This window comes from Heteronotia binoei, chromosome 5, assembly GCF_032191835.1.
Source record: "Heteronotia binoei isolate CCM8104 ecotype False Entrance Well chromosome 5, APGP_CSIRO_Hbin_v1, whole genome shotgun sequence".
Lineage (NCBI taxonomy): Eukaryota > Metazoa > Chordata > Lepidosauria > Squamata > Gekkonidae > Heteronotia > Heteronotia binoei.
This window is the reverse complement of record NC_083227.1, coordinates 112,438,725-112,462,018: the sequence shown is the minus strand read 5'-3', so window position 1 is coordinate 112,462,018 and position 23,294 is coordinate 112,438,725. Positions and strand designations below refer to the sequence as shown.

At 43.6% G+C, this 23,294-nt stretch overlaps 1 protein-coding gene across 1 annotated transcript in view; it reads left to right on the top strand.

The window, feature by feature from the left end:
- The window catches only part of DAG1 (dystroglycan 1), a 102,600-nt gene that overhangs the window by 34,496 nt on the left and 44,810 nt on the right, over positions 1-23,294 (top strand). The window lies entirely within an intron of this gene.

The following is a 23,294-nucleotide window of genomic DNA, read 5'->3' as shown; positions in this document are numbered from 1 at the left end:
GGCCACGTGTTCTTTGCAGCTCCTCTCGTGGAAGACTGCCTTTCTGGTGGCCATCACCTCTGCTCACCATGTGGGAGAACTCACAGCGATGCGTTGTGACTACCCTTACATAGTTTTTAGGGAGGCTGGTGTCTCTATGGCCCCAGACATCAGCTTCCTCCCGAAGGTGGCCTCCCAATTCCACCTTAACTTGGAGGTGTGGCTACCAACCTTTTTCCCTGACCCCTCCTCGGACGAGGAGCGTAGGTTGCACGCTCTAGATGTCAAGCGTGCCTTACTCTTTTATCTAAAACGCTCTAAAGCTTTTCGCAAGGACCAGCAGCTGTTTGTTTCGTACGCTGCTCCCAAGTTAGGGTCCAGGATCTCGTCCCAGAGGTTCTCGAAGTGGCTGACGGAGACGATTAAGCTCTGCTACCTACTGGCAAAGAAGCCCTTGCCTGGACCTGTCCGTGGACACTCCACAAGAGCGATGGCAACGTCAGTGGCGTTCCTGAAGGGCGTGCCCTTGGCGGACGTCTGCAAAGCTGCTACCTGGTCTTCACCGCATGCCTTCATGAAGCACTATGCGCTGGACATGCATGCTCAGCAGAGGACTCGGCTGGGGACTGCGGTGCTGCAGACTGCTGCTTCCGGTTGACCGTCTCCCCACCTCCAGGTATGCCTTGCTTGCTAATCTCCCACAAGTGTGATGCACAGAGACCACGAAGAAGATAGACAGGTTGCTTACCTGTAACTGTAGATCTTCGAGTGGTCATCTGTGCATTCACACTACCCGCCCTCCTTCCCCACTGCTGACGGTCTCCCTCCAGTAGGAGCTTCCAGCGGTCACGAAGGAACTGGCGGGATTGCCGCGGTGGCGCCGTTGGGCATGCGCGATGGGACACCTGCGCATGCTCAGTGGCGCCGACCGCAGAAAATTCCCGGGCTTTTTACAGATACCGATCGGGGACCGGCGCAGGCGCAGTATCCCACAAGTGTGAATGCACAGATGACCACTCGAAGATCTACAGTTACAGGTAAGCAACCTGTCTTTCTTGTCCCAAATTATGAGGGGTTGTTCTGTGGGGGGTTTTTTTGTTTTGTTACTAGATACTTGATACTGGGCTAAGCTGTCTCATTTTTTCCACCTAAGCATGTGGCAACAGTATGACACTAAACATTTACCTGTTGCAAGATTCATGTCTGTTTGGAGTGGTAGTACTTGTGCTGTAAATAAAGAGCAAACTGGAGCCATGCATGCAGAGAAAGTTTTCAAGAAGAAGAAGATGATGATTATATTGGATTTATATCCCACCCTCCACTCCGAATCTCAGAGCGGCTCACAATCTCCTTTATCTTCCTCCCCCATGAGACACCCCAAGAGGTGGGTGGGGCTGAGAGGACTCTCACAGCAGCTGCCCTTTCAAGGACAACTCTACGAGAGCTGTGGCTGACCCAAGGCCATTCCAGCAGCTGCAAGTGGAAGAGTGGGGAATCAAACCTGGTTCTCCCAGATAAGAGTCTGCACACTTAACCACTTCACCAAACTGGCTCTCAGTAAGATACTTTCTCAAGTACAAAGCTTTTTTCCTTTGTTTGCACAGCTATTTGTTATAAGGGCTAGTACATAATACGGGAATGCGGCCTTCTTTGATGATAATGAAAATTTATCCTCAAAACACAATTACTATACGAGCTCAGTCTTTTCTTATCAGGTTACTCAGTATGCTGAAGTGCTTATCAGAAGGGTATTTCCTGATGTCCCATGGCCAAGTTCTCTATCTGTATGCCAAGTAAATGGCTCCTTGGAACAAACCTGCCTTCAGAACTCATTGGTGCATTTGAGCTTTTCATTCTGCCTTCCAAAACACATTTATTCGCAAGGGTTTTTAAAGTGAGTAGTGAGCTGTCTGTAGCTGGTGTTTTAGTCCACAGCTGAAAACAAGTGATCCAAATTACATAGGAAGAAGGTAGTTCCTATTAGTTCAAAAATGAAATTCCATTTGTTTCCAGTATCTTTTTCTGTAGATGATTATCAACAATAAGGCCATCACTACAACTGAAGTTATACCGTTTGGTGTAGTGGTTAAGTGTGTGGACTCTTATCTGGGAGAACCAGGTTTGATTCCCCACTCCTCCACTTGCAGCTGCTGGAATGGCCTTGGGTCAGCCATAGCTCTCACAGAGCTGTCCTTGAAAGGGCAGCTTCTGTGGGAGCTCTCTCAGCCCCACCTACCTCACAGGGTGTCTGTTGTGGTTCGAGGAAGGTAAATGAAGATTGTAAGATGCTCTGAGTCTCTGAAATTCAGAGTGTAGGGTGGGATATAAATCCAGTATCATCTTCTACACTGTTTCCAAACCAGTGAGAGATACTAGTTGAGCATCTTTCCCTTGTTTGCTACTTATAATAATTTTGCTATTTCCCTGTCCAGCTTGCTTGTTGCCCTAAATAATTTGATATCGTGAATTGCTGCTTCATGTTGGAAGCTTGGTTGCAACTAGGAATGCTTCATTTGTGGTGAAAGATTGGTTTCAAGTCAGAATGCTTCCTTTGTTGGCAATAGCTCCAGACTCAAGAGCTACACTTTGTGGCATACTTGTTTAAAAGTCCCACTGATATCCTGAAGGATGTGCTTTCCACTTTTGATAAAGTCCTTCTGACACCTGCTGATTTTGTTAATGACCTTGGAATTATACTGGATACACTTTATTGCTGGAGAAATAAGTTGCTGCAGCTGCAAAAAAGGGCATCACTGGACTTGAATGATGGACCTCTACCTTGCTTTGGCTGATCTGAGTATGATCTGACTATGTGCATCCATGCTATGGTTACCTCAAGACTAGATTATTGTAATGCATTCTACATGGGTCTGTCTTAAAGACAGCTTGAAAGTTGAAACAGAATGCTGTAGCCTATCTACTGTCAGGCGCAGACACTCTACTGGTCACTTTTCAGTTGTCAGGCTCATTTCAAGATTGTGGTTATTACATACAAGCTCTTAAATAGTCTTGGACCCATATACCTGTAAGACTGCCTTTCCTGCTATGCCATGACAGATTTTGTTCATCTGAGCAAACACTTTTGAAGCCAGCACCCTGCAAATGGATAGAATTAGCAACTGCTCGTACATATACATTTTCTGTGATGGTCAGAAAGGCCCCATGCTTCTGTCATTTTGCAGAACGAAAAGCAGAAATGTTCAGGAGGGCAGTAGCATAATGGAACCAACACAGGAGGTTGCTTCAGTAAGGGAGCGCATTGTAGCCTATTGTAATATTATACATATCCCTTCCCTTTTTTTACTGCAAGGTCCTCTACCTCTGTAACTTCTCTTCATTATGGTATGTCATGCCCAGTGTTAGACAGTGTTTCATTTGCATTGTTTTCCAGATCTAGTCCTGCTGTGTCTGTTGATGCTGTTTGCTTTCTAATTTGTAATCTGCCTTGAGTCCCATTTAGAAAGGCAGGCTGTGGATGGAGTTAATAATAATAGTAAACATTGTTAGGATTGTACTGTAAAAATCACATTGTTGGTAGTCTCTGCAGAAATAGGACAAGGCAATTCAAGTAGTTTGTGCTGCAGCTGTTCCTCTGTCTGTTCCTTCAGCTGTCCATCTAGTGGGATCTCTTCCTTTAGATGGGGTGAAGACCTCGTGACCTTGTAGTAACAAGGGCCTTCTGCCAGTTTGATCCATTTGTTTTGGGTGTGCCTAGACAACACAGGAAAGGTGTTAGTGTAAATAATAGGTTGGGCACTCCAGAGACTTGTTCTTATTTTTAAAAGATTTATAAGAAAATATGTACAGGGAGATGCTATAATGTTTGGCATGCTTCCTGACAGGAGGTTGAAATGACTGGGTGGACCCAGCAAAGATGCAAGAATAAATAACAGCAGCTCCATCCTGATGGAAAGTACCTTCCATTTTCCTGCTCAGACCTTGGAGTAGCATATTTTCCCAGCAGACCCTGTTTGTTTCCCCTGAAATCTCTGCTGCAACAGATAAGCGGCTGTTTCTCTGCCAGAAGAAAAATGTTTGAGAAAAATGAGAATGTATGGAATGTAGGCAGCAGGTGGAGACAAGCAGATGTGCTTATCAGTCACAACACATTTGAGAGTGGTGTTTTTTAAACCATCTCTGACCTGGCTTGTGCAACCACTTTTTCAATCCACTCTCACTTTTACAAGGAATTTGGAACTGGGGGATATACATCCTTGTATGAAGCCCCATGGCGCAGAGTGGTAAAGCTGCAGTACTGCAGTCGGAGCCCTCTGCTCATGACCTGCGTTCCATCCCAGCGGAAGCTGGTTCAGGTAGCTGGCTCAGGTTGACTCAGCCTTCCATCCTTCCAAGGTCGGTAAAATGGGTACCCAGCTTGCTGGGGGGAAAGTGTAGATGACTGGGGAAGGCAATGGCAAACCAACCCATAAAAAGTCTGCTGTGAAAACGTTGTGAAAGCAACATCAATCACCCAAGAGTCGGAAACGACTGGTGCTTGCACAGGGAACTACCTTTACCTTTATGAAGTTCATGGCAGGTTTCCTTTCTTTTACTTTTGGTTTCCAAGGTGCAGCTGCTTAAGGTGTTAGTGACTGTGCTGACTGCAGTCTGATCTACAAGTTCTGTAGTGAATGCCACTGTTTTAAATACACAGAGTGAGAGTGAAAGGGAATTTGGCAGAGGTGCAGGATGCTTTTGAAACCTTGACTCGCCTGTGTTATGTGGACTTAACTCCACATCTGGCAGGCCTCATCAGTATGTTTACTGGAAAGAACGCAGCTGATAGTGGAAGCAAGTCATGGGAAATGTTCTTCTTGGGAGTGGAGGAGGAGGAGTGAAATTCAGCTGTGAAGAAACTTCAGTACACAGAGGAGAGTTCATTCTGCAATCTTAGCGCACTTGCACAGCTGTTACCTGCTTTGAACTGCACACTTCTGGAAGATGCTGGTAAAAAATGACTGATACTTCATAGCATCACTGTGATCACATGTATGAGTTCTAAAACTGTGCAAAACAACCTTAGAATGTTCTAGATCCTTTGCTGCAAAAGGAACCATTAAAAAAATTTTCTTCCATGAATTTTGCTTAACAGTGGCAGTCCTAAGCAGAATTAATGTCTTGGTGTGGCCACTGACTTCTGTGGACTTACAAGGGTACAACTCTACTTAGGATTTCCCTGTTGGTGTATTCCTTCTTGACCTTCCTTTAAAAAAACCCTTTGTGTGCAGGGCTACAGTCTTGTTTCCTGTAGACTAATTTTCTTTGCTTTTTCTCATGATCATAATTGTACAGTAGATCTCGTAAGACAAGCTCAGAGTTGGTTCACACTGTCTTTGGAGAACTTAGAAGGATAGACGTCTCCTCCCCTCCCCCATTACCTAATGGTTATCTAAGCATACTGCTACCAGTTGAAGCCACACGTTTCTTTTCAAGTAAGACTACTTGTTACAGTGATCTCTAATCAGCTAGTGGAGCCTGAGGTATCATTTGTTAATACTTTGCCGTGTACTGTATTGGTACCCCTGTTCTCTTCTGTACTGGTACAAAGTTGACCTTGGCTGTACTGCTTGTAGGCCCAATTCCTTTCCAACTTGGTGCCAATATAAGTGAATGATCATTGAGCTTCATTAGAAGAGAAGATTGGATTTATACCCCACCCTTCACTCGGCATCTCAGAATGGCTTACAGTCTCCTTTCCCTTCCCCTGCCCACAACAGACACCTGTGAGGTAGTTGGGGTTGAGAGAGCTCTCCAAGAACTGCTCTTGAGAGAACAGCTCTTTCTAGAACTGTGACTGACCCAAGGTCACTCAGCAGGTGCATGTAGAGGAGTGGGAAATCAAACCCAGTTCTCCCAGATTAGAGTCTGTGCACTTAACCATTACACCAAACTGGCTCTCCACATCAGACTAGCTCTCTTCTCATACGGAGTTGGCATCCAAGAAGCCTAAAGGAAAGAGTGCGAAGGAACTAGATTTCTTTTCCAGTTGCAATAAACCCTGAAAGAGAAAATAGCATACATATTCTGATTACTCTTATGAAGTTGTCAAAGTGGCTGCTGGATCTGTACCAACTATGATCACAGTGACTACTTCCTGTTCGGTTCTGCCCCACATGGATTGACATTTTGTCCTTGGGTACAATACTACATTTCCGTCCATGAGACCACATCATTGTAGCCTGCTCAGTAATGCTTTTCTCTATGCTGCTTTGCATGAAATAGACTCTGAAAGTGGTCTCTGAACCATGTTGTTTGAAATTGGGGATAATTATTTTCTTTTGAGGGCATCTGTATCTTTGAGAGCAAGTCAGGTGTATGGTTCACATTGTGTGGAGATATGGCAGCTGGTATCAAATCACTGGTCAGTAGTCTTAATTCTTTGGTAGCTGTCCTAAAATTGCTAGCTCTCCAAGACATAGCCAAAGAGTCTTTTAAAAAATCAGCTATAGCCTTGACTGTGCAAACCTGAGAATATTTACGGAATTCAGCAGGAAGACTGTTATTCGTGTTCACTCATGTAGGTCCATGTTCTTTTGCACAGAAGGTTTCTCATTGCAGGGGATGCCCAGTTCCTCACTGAGCTCAACAGATTGGGATGGACGTATTAGATGTCATGAGGCACAAAATCTGTTTCGGCATGGGTAACAAAAAGGCATGTATGTCTTGTTGACAGTACTATCTATGGGAACAGTTGTTGCCCCTCATCAAGCACTTGCTAGTTGACAAAAAATACTTTGCCAGAGTGTTTTGGGCAATAGCCTTTTGTTTCTCAAAGCTGCAAATCAACAGCGCTTTTCACACCATGGGGACTCTAGGACTATGGCTGGTTCTTTTGCTTTGCAGAGGCAGTGTGCAGCTCTGTTGCACAGTCCTATTACAAAAGTACACATTGAATGGAGACCATATGGGAATTTTAGGTTCAGTTTGCCACTTACTCATGAAATTTATGGGTTAACTCTGAGTTTCACCCTTTTTCAGCTTCACTTGTCTCAAGGGGATGTTGTACAGATAAAATGAAGAAATGGGGAAAGGTTGTATTCCACTGCCCTTAGCTCCTTAGAGGAAGGATAAGATATGCGTGTGCACACACACACACACACACACACACACATGTATAATTGAAACCACAGCCCCTTCTCTGTCACCAGTTGAGTTATGATTGCCTTTTCAGGAGTTTGGGGAAGAACATTTTGGTGTTCACTCATGATTGACGCTTAAAGCAAGTCATATCAGGTTGAAGTCTTATAGCGCTTCTGGACGGGATATTTCACTCTTACCTATCCTGTATTTCTGGTTCAGACTACTGTTCTTATCAGTCTTGATCAGTGTTCCCTCTAAGCTGAGTTAGTGTGAGCTAGTTCAGTTTTTTAGCCTCCAGCTCATACGCTTTTGTCTGAGCTCAGGAAGGATGGCCCCAGAGCAAACTAATTTATGCAGTAGCAAATTGCTCCCTCACAACTTTAATTCCAGTAGCTCATGAAGCAGAAGTTTTGCTCACAACACTCTATGGCTTAGAGGGAGTATTGGGTATTTATTAATTTCCAATGCAGATCTTCTGCTACAGACTTATGCTCATTAGTGGCCTGAGAATTAGTCACTAGGGCCAGTGGGTACATTTGGTCATGCACCTGTGAGATGCTGTCAAGTCTGATATTTTGATACTGTCGCTGAGGCATATTTTATATCACTCTTCTCAGATGCCTTTGCTGCTCTAAGAAGTCAGTGTCTTCTTGCACAAAGAAGCAGGGCCGGCACTAGCCAGACAGCAAGGTAGGTGGCAGCTTAGAGTGCCATCTGGTGGCAGAGGCGGCTCTTAAAGGTGGCAGGCCTACCTCAGACCCCATTTCCCTTCCCAGCGGGCCAGTATGGGGCAGCAGCAGTAGAGCCAGAGGCAATCTACTCATCTCAATTGCACAGTCCCCAAGCAGGGCCGGCACTAGCAATGTGATCATGGCGTGGCTGCCCTCCCTGGGGGTGAGAGGCATGCCACACGTGCTTGGGGGTTGCCTGGGTGGGTGGGCAGGCCTTGGCCAAGCACTCACCGGCCCATGTGTAGAGTGCTGCTGCCAGACTCTCCTCTGGCCAGCCAAAGTTCCTTTGCTGCAGCCTGCTCTAGCCAGCCCTCACCAGGGTGGCGCCTATCCGCCCTAGGCCCTCCTACTCCTCACCTGTGCTCCTGGTGCTGGCCCTTTGTGCCGTGGCGCCTGCCCACGCTTCCAACCCATCTCTCCTGGCCAGCTCCCTCCCTCTTGGGGCTCTGGCCAGGCGGCTGTGTGTGCGCGCCCCTGGGCTCCCTGGCTGAAAACCTGCATCCAGCCTGGCCATCAGCAATCAAGGACGAAGCCCAGGCTGGCTGCCTCTGGAGGGAACCAGCTAGCTTGCCCCATCAATCGCAGATGCCATTGTCCAGACACCACCTCTGCCACCTCCTTCCACATAGTATGTTCCCTCACATTTCCCCTGTCCTGGTGCCCTGCAATCGCCATGTCTGCCCTCCATATTGCTAACAGGAAAGTGCTTCAGGTTTTTAAAAACCAATAATTGACTATGCTATGGAGAAAATTACCACCAAACAGGGCTGGGGTTTGAAAAATGGTTCTGATATGGGTGGGACAGAGAAAGATTTGTTCTTTCTGAAATGGTCATAATAAAGCAGGTTGTGGAAAGATCATGGGAAAACTGCAAAAATGCCAGAAATTTCTCAAGAGCACCATGACGCTGTGTGGAAGCAGGCAAAAATTCTAGCTCCCCATTAGCATCTAAACTGGCTCATACTTTGGCTTGGTGCACTTCAACAGGGCTGCTCTGGGCTAGGCAAAGCAAGCGGCGTTCAGTTTTTCCCCACACTAGCTGCCATCCCCCTGTTACTGCCTCTCCTCGGCTGCCACAAAATCCCACTCCCACCCACCACCAGGCTTTACTTCCTGCTACTGCCCTAAGGTAAGCTGTGTCACCAGACCCCAGGCCATCAGGGAGCACAAACTTTACTCTGCCGCTGCATTGGGGTTTTGTTTTGTTTTTTGCTTTGCTTTGCCTTTTTGTTTGTTTTTAAAGTGAATCCTTTCCTTTGCTGAAAAGTCCTGTTACACTTAGAGTGGAGGGTGGAGGGGGTGTGTTGAGACAGCCCCTAGCACTTCATCTAGGGTGCCAAAAATCCTGTCACCAGCCCTGCAAAGGAGTCTTCAAATCAAGTCTGCTATCTCAACATTGCTTAGAATTCTACTCCTTGTATTTCATCATTTTCAAGGAGGACCTTGAAAATCTGATCTCTGTACCTTTCTGAATCTGTGAAAAGTTAATATTTTAATGATTTTCAGGGAAAGCTGCATGGTAGGCTTATGGTACCACCCTGCCTCTGCCATACACAGCTTTGCACTGAAACTATCTTCTTGGAGGATCCATTTTTCATAGGCACATTCCAGATGCTAAGTGTAAGGATGTGTTGCTGTTGACCAGGATCAAGATAATTTATACTGTAGTGTTCCCCATAACTATGTATGTGTGTGAAAGTTGGACAACAAAGAAAGTAGACAGGAACAAAGTTGATTTATTTGAAATAAGTTGTTGGAGGAGAGTTTTATGGATACCATGGACCAACAATAAAGACATACAAGTGAGTTCTAAATCAAATTTATTTTTATTTATTTATTTATTTATTTGGAATTTATATCCCGCCCTTCCCACCAGGTGGCTCAGGGCGACTGAACTGTTCTAGAAGCTAAAATGACTAAACTGAGGCTATTGTACTTCAGTCACATTATGAGAAGACAAGTCACTGGGCGAAAAAAATAATGCCAGGAAAAGTTTATGACACCAGGAAAAGTGGAAGACCTAAAATAAGATGGATTGACCCAGTTAAAGAAGTCATAGTGTTCAAGTTTGCAAGACTTGAGCAAAGCTGATTACAATAGGGCAGGGGCAGCCAAATTGTGTTTCGGGAGCCATATGTGGCTCTTTCACACACATTGTGTGGCTCTCAAAGCCTTCACCATCCCATCAGCTGGCTTGGAGAAGGAACTTGTCTCTTTAAATCACTTCTCCAAGCCAAGCCAGCTGGCAGGTTGAGAATGCATTTAAAGTTGTTTTCTTTCCATCTCTTACTCCCTCTTTCATTCCCCCATCTATTTTCCTTCCTTCCATCCATCTGTCTTGTGACTCTCAAACATCTGACATTTATTCTGTGTGGCTCTTACGTTAAGCAAGTTTGGCCACCTCTGCAATAGGGCATTTTGGAGGTCATTAATTCATAGGGTTGCCATAAGTTGGATGAGACTTGATGGCACTTAATACATACACATAGGAAGCCCTGCTAAACTTTGAAGTGTGTTCTACTTTGAAATAATGTGCAAGAAAATTAATTTGTTTTGTAGCTTTTGTTTAACAGCAAGGTCTCAGTTATTGCTCTAGGTCAGGGGAGTTAAACGTGTGGCCCGAGGGCCGGATCAGTCCCCCGGAGGGCTCCTATCCGGCCCGCGAGCAACTCACTTGTCGTCTGCTTTTTTCTATTTCTTGCTACCTTCTACATCACAGCTTGTTTTGCCAGGCTTGCTCAGTCTCACAGGAGCTACAGAGCAAATCCTCTACAGAGCAAAGCCTTTCATGTCAGTTATCAGAAACTGTTAAATAAACAAAATATTGCAAGAGTGCTAATCTTCAAAGCATATTTTATTTTAAGTTTTTAAAAAATCTTTAATTGTGTTTGCCTGTGTCCTTCATAAAGTTTTATCTCCGCTACCTGGCATCACATTTTATGACACACGTGGCCTGGCCCAACAAGGTCTCATTTATGTCAGATCCAGCCCTAATAACAAATGGGTTTGACACCCCTCCTCTAGGTCGTTGTTATTATTCTATCAGTTCCATCTCTTTTTCATCTCTTCCCTGAAAGTCCACCTGACAGTTGTTTGGTATTCCATATTCTGATTAAAGGCAGGACACCTTTCTGATTAATTAAATGGACTCTTAATTTCAGTGAGCCCACCCAACAAGGGACAGAAAATGTCTAGAGAAGCAATAAGTAACACTCTGAGGCTATTCATCTCACATACCAGTCTAGCAAAACCAAGGTTCTACTTGGAATTGCAGCTTGCTCCGTTCATAGTGCTGCAACTAATGCAGCATTGGACACTGAAGATTCTATTGAGGAAATTTGTAAGGTGGCTGCATGGTTATCTGTCAACTTTTGTCAGATGCTAAAAGTGAATACGCTTGCCTCAGCTGATGCAGTCTTCAGAAAAAGGGTGTTACAGCAAGTGGCTCAGGCAGATTGATTTTTCCACCCATGGAATTTGGAAGTTTCATGTAAAGAAGATGCCCTACGCCTCAGAGTGAGAAGGGAACACTGGTGCTTACTGTGAGGGTTCCTTCTGCTCTTGTCCCACCCTGATTTAAAAGGAAGGGTGATGTTTATGTCTGTTCAATAATACCTCCAAGTCAGATTCTGAAATCTGTTTATTAAGGTCTCAGCCAAATAGTAGTTAACACATTCCTACAGCTGCATTCACACCCACTTCCTACATCTGACTTACATACACATCTTCCCATAACATTTCTCTTAAAGAAACATACACCTACACCAGAAGTGACAAGCCATTTTACTAACTTGTTTCCTGTCTTAACATATTTCTTGTTTCCTAAAATGTTGAGTGGTTTACTTAGTATTTTAGTATAGTTACTGCTTTGGAAGTTACCAAACTGAGGAAAGTGAGTGACTGCCCAGGAGACAGGAAGGCTGGAAAAATTTCAATCCTGCCTCCTTGATGGACAGAAGGGAATCACCCATGTCAAGATGCCCTCTCATCCTTGGAGCAGAAGGAGCCCTAGTAAGTACCAGTATTGCTTCCTCCCTTATCACTGGTCCCAGCAGAGGAGCCAGGGCCTTGATTGCCAGGTCCTGAATGCAAAACAAAATGGTCTGATGTGCTGCTTTCAGCTCATGTGCTGGTGATTGCTTGTCTCTGGTTTATCTGACTGACTTTCATTAAGCACTATGCTCTTGATGTCTGTGCCAGTGTTCTTAGGTGAATAAGAAGTTGATGTCTGTGCCAGACATTACTCCATATTCACCTGAGGACACTGGCCCTTTTTTAATGCGAGAAGGCATTCAGTCTATTCCTCATGGCCGTGCAGATGGTTACAAATGTCCCTTTGAGGGGAAAAGAGTGTGAGTGCTAATTTCCTAGTTAGGTCTCTTAGATGTTTAGATACTTGTCTTGTGCATGTGCTGACTGCTGAGCCCTTGTGTGTGACTTCCCAGGGAACTGTTCAAAGAACATGGGTTGCAGGTAGGCAATTCGTCTTTTTCTTTAAATGCTTTGAGACAGATTTGATGTTGTTGTATGGGCCAATTCTGTTAGCTTGTAAACCTTGATCAAAATCAAAGGAAAGTAACTCATAGAGCAAGTCCTGGAGGACTGGGAAAGTGCTATCAAAATCATCCTTGTTGCCAGTTTGATTCTAGCTCAAATGATAATGTTGACACTGTAATTCATGATTGTTCAGTTGAACTTCTGTTTTCACAGGTGCTATAGCTATGAATATCAAATGTTGCAGGCCAACAGGACTTGATAGTCAGCTTCCAGAGGCATTTGGGTGGGCACTTTTTGGAAACTTAATGCTAGACTAGGTGAACCAAAGTCATATCTACATTTTACACAGGATGCACATGAGCACACCTTATATTTAATTGGACCATTGGTCCATCTAGATCAGTATGGTCTGCTCAGACTGGTGGTGGTTCTCCAGGGTTTTAGGTGGAGATCCTTCACATCACCTACTACCCAGTCCTTTTAATTGGAGATCCTGGGGATCGAATCTGGGATTTTCTGCATGTCAAGCAGATACTCTACCACAGAGACACATTCCTCCTTTGACTTTAATTCTAAATGTGCTGCAGTTTGAAAGCTGCTGTTTGTGTCCATTAGTGCTTTTAAAAGTGCCTTGTATGTTTCATTTATCCCTCTCAGTAGTTTAGAGGATCACTCAAGAGGAACTCTTGATCAACAGCGAGATCTTGCCTGTGCTAATTAACTCATAATGTGGAACTGTCAGTTGGGACATTCATATTGATGTATACCCAAAGCTGAAAAAGGATTATCCTGAAGGGTTCTGTTTCAGAAAGGGAGTTTAAATTGGCATTAACTTTTTAATCTGAACCTATGAGCTACACAATGAGGTCTGAAATCATTATTGTAAAGGAGAATAACAACGAAATTTGGTGTCTCATTGCAGCTAGCTGATTTTTAGATTTTGACATGCAGAACAGATTCCAGTAACAAAACAGAAAACTGTTCAGTTTCACCAGTGCTGGGTGCAAAGAATTTAGAATATTTGAAATTCCTTCAGTTTTTCCAAGAGTCTGCCTTCCTCTCTGTGGGTGGTTTTCCCCTATGGCATACCTAGAGCACCTGGAATGTCATTCCTTGTTTATCCAGGCACTGTTAGATGCCAGTTTTTTGCTTGCATCTGTCACCCACTTGTGTTATTGAAAATAGTATCAGACAGTATGTCATGCTATTTCTCCTAAACAATTTAAATGGATTTGACTGTAAGCTTATTATGGGCCCAATTGGAAAAAAAATGTTAGAAATGTATGTTCAAGAGGATTCTACTAGAAATTGTGCAGAGCTTCCCTAAGAGCTCATGAAAGAGAGTTTCAAGTTCCTCACATTTCTGAATTGTGCAAATCAATGTGTTACTATGCAGTGCTAGGATTAAAAATGTGAGCAGAAAGTAGAAGCTAGAGTAACTTTAACAGATAAAGTGTCACCGTTCATAGGGAAGTAATACTTCTGTAAAACTGGGGTGGGTTTCTTTGTACTTGGTCTTAGTGACCACAGCCTAAAGCTTTAGGCAGTAGAGATTCCTGCCTCTGGGAGGACCACACCTAAAATACTTCGTTCAGTTTTGTATACCTCAGTTACAGAGAATGCAGCCCAAGCTAGAGGAGAATCTTAATGCCTAAGTGTGTGTGTTTATGTGGCTAAACTCATTAAGTGGAAGAAAAGCAGAACAACCTAAAATATCCAAAGTATGTAAAGAGAGGCATCTAAGGTTGAGGTTGGGTAAACAGGATTGACCCGTGCCTTGGTGGAGAATTTGCATTAATAACCAACCTGGTTTTTCTATGTAGTTTTATTCTAATAGTATATCTTGAAAATGAGAATGAACCACTCCTGTAGCTCTAAAATACTTATATCTTGCTTCTCAATCTAAAAGGCTTCAAAGATGGTTAACAACTCAAAATTAAAATAATATATTAAAATTGTTAAACATACGAAAGGTGTAACTTCACCCAGCATCCTGTCAGTAAGAATAAGCACACACAGGGGTATGTTTTTAGATGCAGCCGTAACTGCTGTTTATGCAGAACTTGATGAGATGGTTCAAAGGAGATATATGGAATACAAGAGGGCTTTGTGGTTGTGAGAAACCTTTCCAGTAAATTGAGGTTTTGGTGCCACCTAGATAGGCATAGGGTTGGAAGGTAAATTGAGACTGGATAATATGCAGGATTCATTCATTGGATGGCGAAGCCTTTTGGAGATACTGCTTGTTTTCAAGCATATCTCCACAGTCAAAGTGTCAGAGGACATAAAATGAAAATAGTTGTTTTCAGGACTCTTCTTGACTGCCCTGCTCTGTTTTTGCTCTCCCATTTTCTTTAATAGCCCACTTTTGTTTTCAGATTTTGCAGGTTGAATGGAGAACTTCAATGGTGTGTGCAGGTAGCTTAATTTCAGCATTGCAGTCCCTGAAATGGGACTTACTGAAAAACTACAGCTAGCTCCAGTGGAGAATGTGAGGCCACCTTGCAGAGGGGGGCCAACAGTAGAATTTCATCAGAATGAAGTTGCTGAGTGAACTGTGCTATTTATGGGGCAGGATATTATACTGCAGCATGTTCCATAGACTATATTGGTTCCTACTGAGTTTCTGAGTGCAATACTAAATTAGCTTTGACCTCTAAAGTAAAGGCTTCTTCTATTTTCTATATGACATATGTAAACTCATGTTATAGTAGGTAGATTTAACCAGTTGTTTCATGACTTGAGTCTCAGTGAAAAAGGCAGAGTATAAATAAAATACATGTTAATGTGGTACCTGATGTCATTCTTCCCAAGCTATTGTCATAACTTTTTGAATGCTTGTTATGTTATTGGAATAAGGTTGACATGATGTCAGAAGAGGTCCATTCTTATCATTGAACAGGATTGTTTCAAGTGGTTGGTAAACTTGACTCTTCAATCTCCAACATACCCAAGAATTTGAAATATTCAGCCTTGCACTGAGCTGACATTTCATGCTGGTTCTCATGAACTGGAAATATTATTCCAGGTCTGTAGGTTAATGTCAGAGTTATATCTAGTCAGTGCCAAGTTCTGCAACTGAATGCTTTATGCAAATTGACTGTCTTATTTGCTTATTTTGCATAGCTGTATCTGAAGGGTCGGGTTTTCAAGGAATAGAGAATTTCTGGGCAAGATTTATGATAGGGTATAGAAATTTTGGTCTAGGTGTGAATATAACAATGTATTGACTAGTGCGTAAGGCAGCAATTGTATAAATACTCACTTTGGATAATTAAATCAGATGTTAACTCTGTATTGACTGTGTTATACTTTCTCTTTCCTTCAGATTTAAGCAAGGGAGGGGGAATGTGGGAACATGTCTGCCAACTGCTTAAGATATGGCTGAACTTCTGTTTTCCTCTTCCTCCTGTTACAGGTACTTAAAAGCCTGGATGTTGTCAAAGGCACAAGGCTTTGGGCATGAGGCAAAGCAACAGCTTGTGGCCTTGAGTGACCAATCCAGTGAATTCAGGAACAGCTCAAGATGTTTAGCATGCTTCTTTCTTTTTAGCTGTAGATTGTATTGTTGGTTGTAAGTTGCTTTCCCCATATTGGGGAAAGAAGCAGGAAATGAAATGTCCTAAACAAATAAGAAAACGTTGTGACTGGTGAGAACTGGCAACTATGCTTGTTTAAACTGTTACTATACCATGTCTTCATAGAGTCTGCTCAAGGTGGCTAACAAAGTAAAACTAATAATATTAATACCATAAAAGTTGTAACTGGGTTAAAAAATAACATAGCAACATCCTCAAACACATAATACTGTAACACATCTCATAAACTACTGATCAGGCTAGAAACAAAATGTAAAAATGAATTAAAGGATCAGCCTTCCAACTAAAAGCCTGAAGTCTTAACTAAAAGCCTGGATAAAAAGAAACGTTTTAGTCTGGCACCTGAATAGTAGTAGATAGTGGTAGCTGAGCCTTAATTGTTTGTGATTGCCGCCAGGCTTGACCCTAGTAGACTTGACCCTTTGACTCCCTCAAAGACCAATATAGTCCTGAAAAAGGTCCTGCCTATTCCCCTTTCGTTTCATTGACAGAAACCAAGGCTTGAAGGTGAGCAATATTGTAGTGATTGCCTAACAAAGGCCAATGAGGCCATTAATTTTGTTAAAGTACAGATGGTACTCAGTGTTCCCTCTCATTAACACAGGAAGCCCCACTCAGTAGCAGTCTGGAGTTGTGCAGAGCCTTGCACTGCCCATTGCCAATTATAAGGTTACAAAATTTATATTCTGCTCAAGATGTGAAAACAGAGGGAACATTGAACTGGTGCTACTGTCTCATTTTGGGTATTTTAGGCCATCCCCCAGTGTGATTAGTTATGTTCTACTTTTGTATCCCATCCATCTTTGAAAGAGCTCATAGCTGCATTCTAGATTCATCGATCAGGAAGTTTTGGCTGGGAGACGGATTTCCCAAGGCCACCCAGTGAGCTTTGTAGCCTAGTAGGGACTTGAAATAAGTCAGTGCCTAGCATGAAATGGTATTATGATCAGATCAAGAGGCAAAGTTGAAAGGGAAAGATCACATACTGATCAAATGCAACAGGTCAACTAGAAAGCAGTTTGCTTACAGGCAGGTTCCAGGAAGCTGTTGACAAGCAACCTGTCTGCGTATGAAAAGCTTTCTCTTCACATTTGAAGGAGGCCTAGGATAGGGTGCTGTTGCATATGTTCATCTTTACATTGACTTTTATCTTTACATTGGCTTCCTGGACATTGTATTGTACATGGAAATTTGTTCCAGAAGGAGAGTGGATTCAAAACTGTATAAGAAGCCTAAGTTACTTGGGAAGTGAACTGCATGCTGATGTTCCTAAAGATTTAAAAGGTGGTTGTTGTTTTTGCAAAAGTCATGGCAGCACTGAGCTTTAAGCCACATTCTGCTGCTTGATAGAGTCTATTGGTACTCTGTTCAAGCCCATTAAAAAGCCAGTTGTGAAAGCAGTCTAAAGCAGCTGAACTTTCATACCTCCGTAACTGAGCATCTGCTTTAGAAGCAGATCACAATTTCATTCTTCAGAATCATCAGTGAAAAGGAACAGATAGTTGGTGATTTGAAAGATTTGTACGTAAAACATGAGAGAACCATTGCCACTTATAGTAGATATTACTGTCCTTGATGGATATTGAATAGTAGAATACTCAATATTTTAATTTGGTTCACCTTCCAGGGGTATTTAAATGCTTATTTCTCAAAAGAGGCAAGTTTCTAGTTGTCTAATAAATGGGAAAATAGAGCTATATGAAGAAAGTAATGCATGTATCATTTGTTTTAGCACTGCTGAGCTTACGCACAATTCCCACCCACTTTCCCTGTAGTCTTTTGCTTTCTGTTGCCCACATGACTGTGAACGAAGCTGATCTAATTAGTACTTTTTGGAGAGAGAGACAAGTGTGTGTTCCAGCTCTGTTGCAGAATGTATGGAGCTAAAGTACAGGCATAATGAGTAAATAAACTGTCACCAAAGAAACAGAAATCACAAACATAATGCTCAGTTATATTAACACAAATTGTGTGCATACATCCATATGACTTGGAGCTAATCATACCCTTGTGAAATTTAAGGGAAGCTATTAGTATCTCATTTTAGGCTACTGTAGTAGTCCTGAAAATACCTTGTTAAACAGTATATAATTTTGGGGGGGGGGGGGGGGGGGCTTAACAAGAAAATATTGATGGCTTCCTGCCCCAGACAGCCCTAGGGTTTATGTATTATCTGATCCTTTCAAATATGCCTGCTTAAAAGAAGAGGAGGAGACTGGATTTATACTCTGTCCTTCACTCAGCATCTCAGAGCAGCTTACAATCAGCTTCCCTTCATCTTCCCCACAGCAACCCTATGAGGTAGGTAGGACTGAGAGAGCTCTGAGAGAACTGTGGCTTGCCCAAGGTTACCCAGCAGCTGCATGTGGAGGAGTGGGGAATCAAACCCGGCTCTCCCAGATTGGAGTGTCTGCTATTAACCACTACACCATTAGAGTGGTCATAGCACAAGAACAGCAGCAGCATGGAAAGCGGGTCTTTAAAAGGGAAAAAAATGCTGCATGTTTTTCACTCCAGGAACATTCATTATCTTGTACCCTTCCTTTTGGTCTACTTGATTACATACCTAAAAATGTGATTAGCAATACTAATATCTGCATTGTAACCTTGGCCCCCAAACACCCCTGGAAATCGTATAAAGCTTTCCATTTGCAGGATTTTGGTCTGAAGGTCTCACATACTTTGTTAGCCTATTGAGGAAAGGAATTTAGATTCTTAAGAGAGGATTTGTAATGAAGGGACCTTCCAAGGCAGTTCCCAAGCTAGTCCTGAACCTCTGTGTGAAATTCACTTTTGCTAGGGTATGAACTCAAAAGCCTTAAATTGTGGAGAGTCTAGCTTAGCCTTTAGGGGATATCAGCATCACTGAAGATCAGTTTACCCACCGTTTTTCTGTGGGCTTGTTTTCCTCTGTATCAAACACGTCTTGTATCATTTGTGTGAAAGCCCATGTGGATGAAAGTGACTTTTCTGTGATGGTTTTAATGTAGCTGCTACTTCCTTTGGGGTTGCTTGCTTGCAGATATGTACTCTCTGGTCCTGTGGAATTCTTCTAGAATTATGGAAAGTTGCAGGGGGCAGGGCTTATTCTTTGTGCCAGTTCTGTCATTAAATTTCACTGTTCCCAGTTTTGTCTTGAAAACATTGAGGTTTTCAGGCCTTGTTAGCATTAGCTCTTATGAGCAGCATACTGTGTTGTCATGCTGTTCTGACCAGCAACAGAGCATCTCCTACGCAACCAAATTGTTCCCATTCAACGGCAAAGCATATTGAAAAATGGAACCCAAAGATGGTTGCTTTTTAATCTGGTAGAACAGAATATTGCATAAACATATAAGGAAGTAGAAAAGTGCTAGCTTTGTACAATGTGTAGTGTTTTCATTTTTCAAATATTTGTGGAGTATCAAAATGACTGGATTGGTTGTACCCTGAACACGTGTACTTGCTGTTTTCTGTTCTCTTCAACAGCTTCAGCTCAGCTTGTGACTGTAAGGAAGTTTTGCTAATTTAGTAGTAGTCCACCCAAAGCATCAGAGTGTATTAGCCTATTTAACAGAGAGCTTTCTAACAATTCTTAAAGCGAGCATTGTTACAGAAGGATGGAGAGAGCTGCATGTGCATGGCCTTTACATGTGGATCTCTTGACCCCAATGCAAAGGATTTGATGTGTATACACAGATACAATGGTATTTTGGGTGAAATAATAGAGACAGAGGAGATGGCAATTGAAATTGAACTAGATGTGATCTTTATTGAACATATATATAGCCAGAAAAAAGAGACAGGAGCAGAAAATACAATGGACTATCCAGGGGTGGCCAACGGTAGCTCTCCAGATGTTTTTTGCCTACAACTCCCATCAGACCCAGCCATTGGCCGTGCTGGCTGGGGCTGATGGAAGTTGTAGGCAAAAACATCTGGAGAGCTACCATTGGCCACCCCTGGACTATACTAATATTGGAGGGATATGCTATTAAGCTAATGAACTCTATACCTGTACAATATAAAATATGGGGAATAAGCAATCAGATAGCAATGCAAGTTATTCCTAGCAGAAGGCATCCCACTTAACTTAGATGTGGCCTCCCAGAGCTAGTCCACATACAGAGCTTGCCCATGAGGGGAAAGTGGAGAGGTGATTGATATGGAATTGGGAGGCAAGGTACAGGATTGAGGTTCCTCTGAATGGAGCTTGAAGGAAGGAAGGTAGCTGAAACAGAGAAGCTGGCTTTTGGGGGGGAATACTTGAAAGGCGAGGAGAAAGTGGCAGAAATAAGCACCCTTTGTTCTCAAGAGTGGTATTGACACTTGGTCCAAGCAACAGAGGGATAGGTGTGAGAGACTGAGCCCCAAGTGCCTGCTGAGAATTGCTGCTTGAAGTTTTGTGCCTTTCCTTGACAGCAACAGGAAACTGAAACCCAGGAGTCTTCCAGGGAATGTTAATAGGGCAGGTGATGGGGCTACCTGATTGACTTACCAGATTAGTGTGCACTGGAAGGGAATTCCATAAGGAAGGCAGAGTGGAAGATTGTTATCCAGAAAACATGTCTCATTTAGGCTTTGGAAGTGCACTGTAATTGCACATATTCCTGATCATTCCCTGATAAAGTATGGTGTGTTTCTGTATCTGACTGCCTAGGCCTTCAGGATCTTAGGAAGCTGTTTGGAGAGGAGATTTTGACTCTTGGGAAGGATGAGGGGGGGATGGCAGATACCTTTTCTGTTAACTGATGCAGCATATAAGGTGCTGTATGTGGTTGGCTGCCCTTGAAGTTGGTTTGGAAACAACAACTAATACAAAGTGCACTAGTTGGGATTCTTTCTGGAATGCATGGCCGCAATCATATCAAGAATGTTATGCCAACTGCACTGGCTTTCAGTTTGTTTTTAGGCCCAATGCAAATTGCTAACTTTAAAGCACTTGGGGCCTCAGCACTTGAAAGACATCTCCACTTGAATTGTGTATCCCAGGATCTGAGATCCACATAAGGAGTTTTCCTTAGGGAACCAGCAACCAAGGTTTAGTTACTGAGGCTCAAGGGGTGCATTTATTTCTGAGGGCCTTCTGGACTGGATTGAAGATCTGATCCAGAAGGCCTGTGGTTTAACTTAAGAAGGTGCCACGATGGTATGTTATATTGGCAGTACTGGGGTGGGGGGTGTTGTTAGAAATGCTGGGGGGGGGATCTCTTTTTGATAGAGGAATTAGCAAGAGGTAGACCTAGGCCGAGCTATTTTGGAGCAGGGATCTTTTACCAATAATCAGAAGGAAGACTCCAGATTAAAATTGTTTTAAAATGTTTCAAGAGGCTAGGAAAATAGAGGTGAGAGAGAAGGACCTTTAGGGTTTATTATAAAGGCAATACTAGCTGCCCAGATGTGAAGGCATTCATTTAGAAATTAAAGATGGGGACATGCACAGCCATCGTGCCATGTCTGAGTCCCATTACTTAGAGTAATGGGGGTGCAACCTTTCTGTGTACCCAGATTAAACAGAGAGGTGGGATTTGCTCTCAGTTTCTATAGTGTTTGGAGGGCCTGGGTCCCCTTCCAGAGCTATGATGACTCTAAATGGTCACTGATGGGTCTTTCCAAAAGGACAAGAATGACCCTTAATGGTTTGTCAGGAAGAGCCATGATGGGCCTAATGGTTGATATCAATTTGGTTTCAAAAGGGAAAGAAAAGATTTGTGTAGCATGGTCTGCATTAGCAATAGAGGTAAGACAAAAGATGCCAGGCAGGAGCAGGAAGGTAGAAAAGATCAGCCATTAGTGCTAGCCAGAGATTAAGATAAAAGATACTTTACCTGAGAACCCAACTGTCTTTACCCAAACCATTATGGGGGTTGGGAGGGTGATGCAGGAGTTGGCTTGGAGGATGCCTCTATTCAGTCAGAACAAGCCCAGACATGTCTCTGGCCTGTGCAGAGTGTTTCCCTTGGCCTGTTCCCTTCCCTTGACAAGCAGCTTCCATTTTAGGTCAGGAAAAAGGGGACCCCATTGCATGTAAGGGTGCTTCCCATAAGACAGGCAGTGCCTCCTGGCTACAGGGGAGTGTCTGTCCTGTTAGGTATTATTATTGTTTCTGGTTTAATTGTTGTATTGAGAACCTCCTGAGATCAGATCAAAAAGCAGTGCCCTTGAGAGATGTAAAATTTCCAGGAATTGACACTTTTTTTGAGAGGAGGCACATTTTCCCATTTTCTTGGGGAGGGGGAAGCCCTGCCATTTGGGGTGTAATGGAAATATATGCAGTATTTTCCTACCAAACCTAAACTTATTGTGCAGCTTTAAAGTAAGATGCATCACTAATTTAGTAAGCATATACAATTGTGTTACTTGGGGATATTTATGGATATTTATAAATACCTTAGTTTTCTAAAAGCAAAATTGCAAGTATGCTCATCACTAAAGTAAGAGCTGCATGCTGCTGCATCATGATGCTATATTAATACATTTCACTCATTCCAAAAGAAGAATTGCATAGGAGTTCTTCTTCAGTGGGGGGAAGTCATCCAGAAGTGGTTAGGTCACGCCTCTGCTCACTCGATAGGGCTATGCAAATTTCTTTTGTTATGTGTGGCTCCTATCAGAGAGACCCGGCTGACCTCTCCTCTCTCAGTTCTGTATAGCCCTGTGCTCGATAGGTCACTTGAGCTCCTGCTCCAAGCTTTAAAAAAAAAGCGAGCACATGGTGCTGTTTATAGTCAGAGCCTTGGGAAGAGAGTTTTGCAGCAAAAGCACGAGCGATCAGGGAATGCTGGCTGCAGAGACTGTTTCCACACCGTCCAAGAAGACCGGCAGGAAGAGGCCCCCTCCCCCGTCCAAGGCTCCGGTGGGGGGGGCGGAGTGGAGGGGCCGGCATGGGAGTCAGAGGAAGTAGCGGCATCAGACCCATTAACCCCTGAGGCTTCGGAGGTGAAGGGGGGAACGAGTAAGACTGCAGCTAGCAACGGAACAACCATCAGAAAGGCTGAGAAGAAGCCCCTGGCAAAGAACAGCAGCGGTGACAGGGAGGTTGAGTGGTCCAAGTATTCAGGCTCTCGCTCCCCTCTGCACCCGAAGAAAGTGACTAAGAAGTTGGCCGACAGGGCAGCTGGTGGAAAGGAAGCAAGTAGACACTGCAGGGAGCAAAAAGGACCGGTGAGCCCACGTGGTGAGCCCATTCCAGCCCCTGGGGGAGGGCCTGATGAAGGAGTCCCAGAACCGGCCCCGGGGCCAGGCTTAGGTTCAGGGGTGTCTGGGAGTTGGGGGCAGACTAGCCAACACCCCCTAGGGCCTTCACAGCCACTTCAGCCCTTACAGCAGCAGGGAGCAACATGCTACAACATGGCATCCGGCCCCTTCTTACCCCCGCAGTTTCAGGCAGCCCCCCCTGGTTTTGGCCTATGATGGGGTCTCCTTGGCC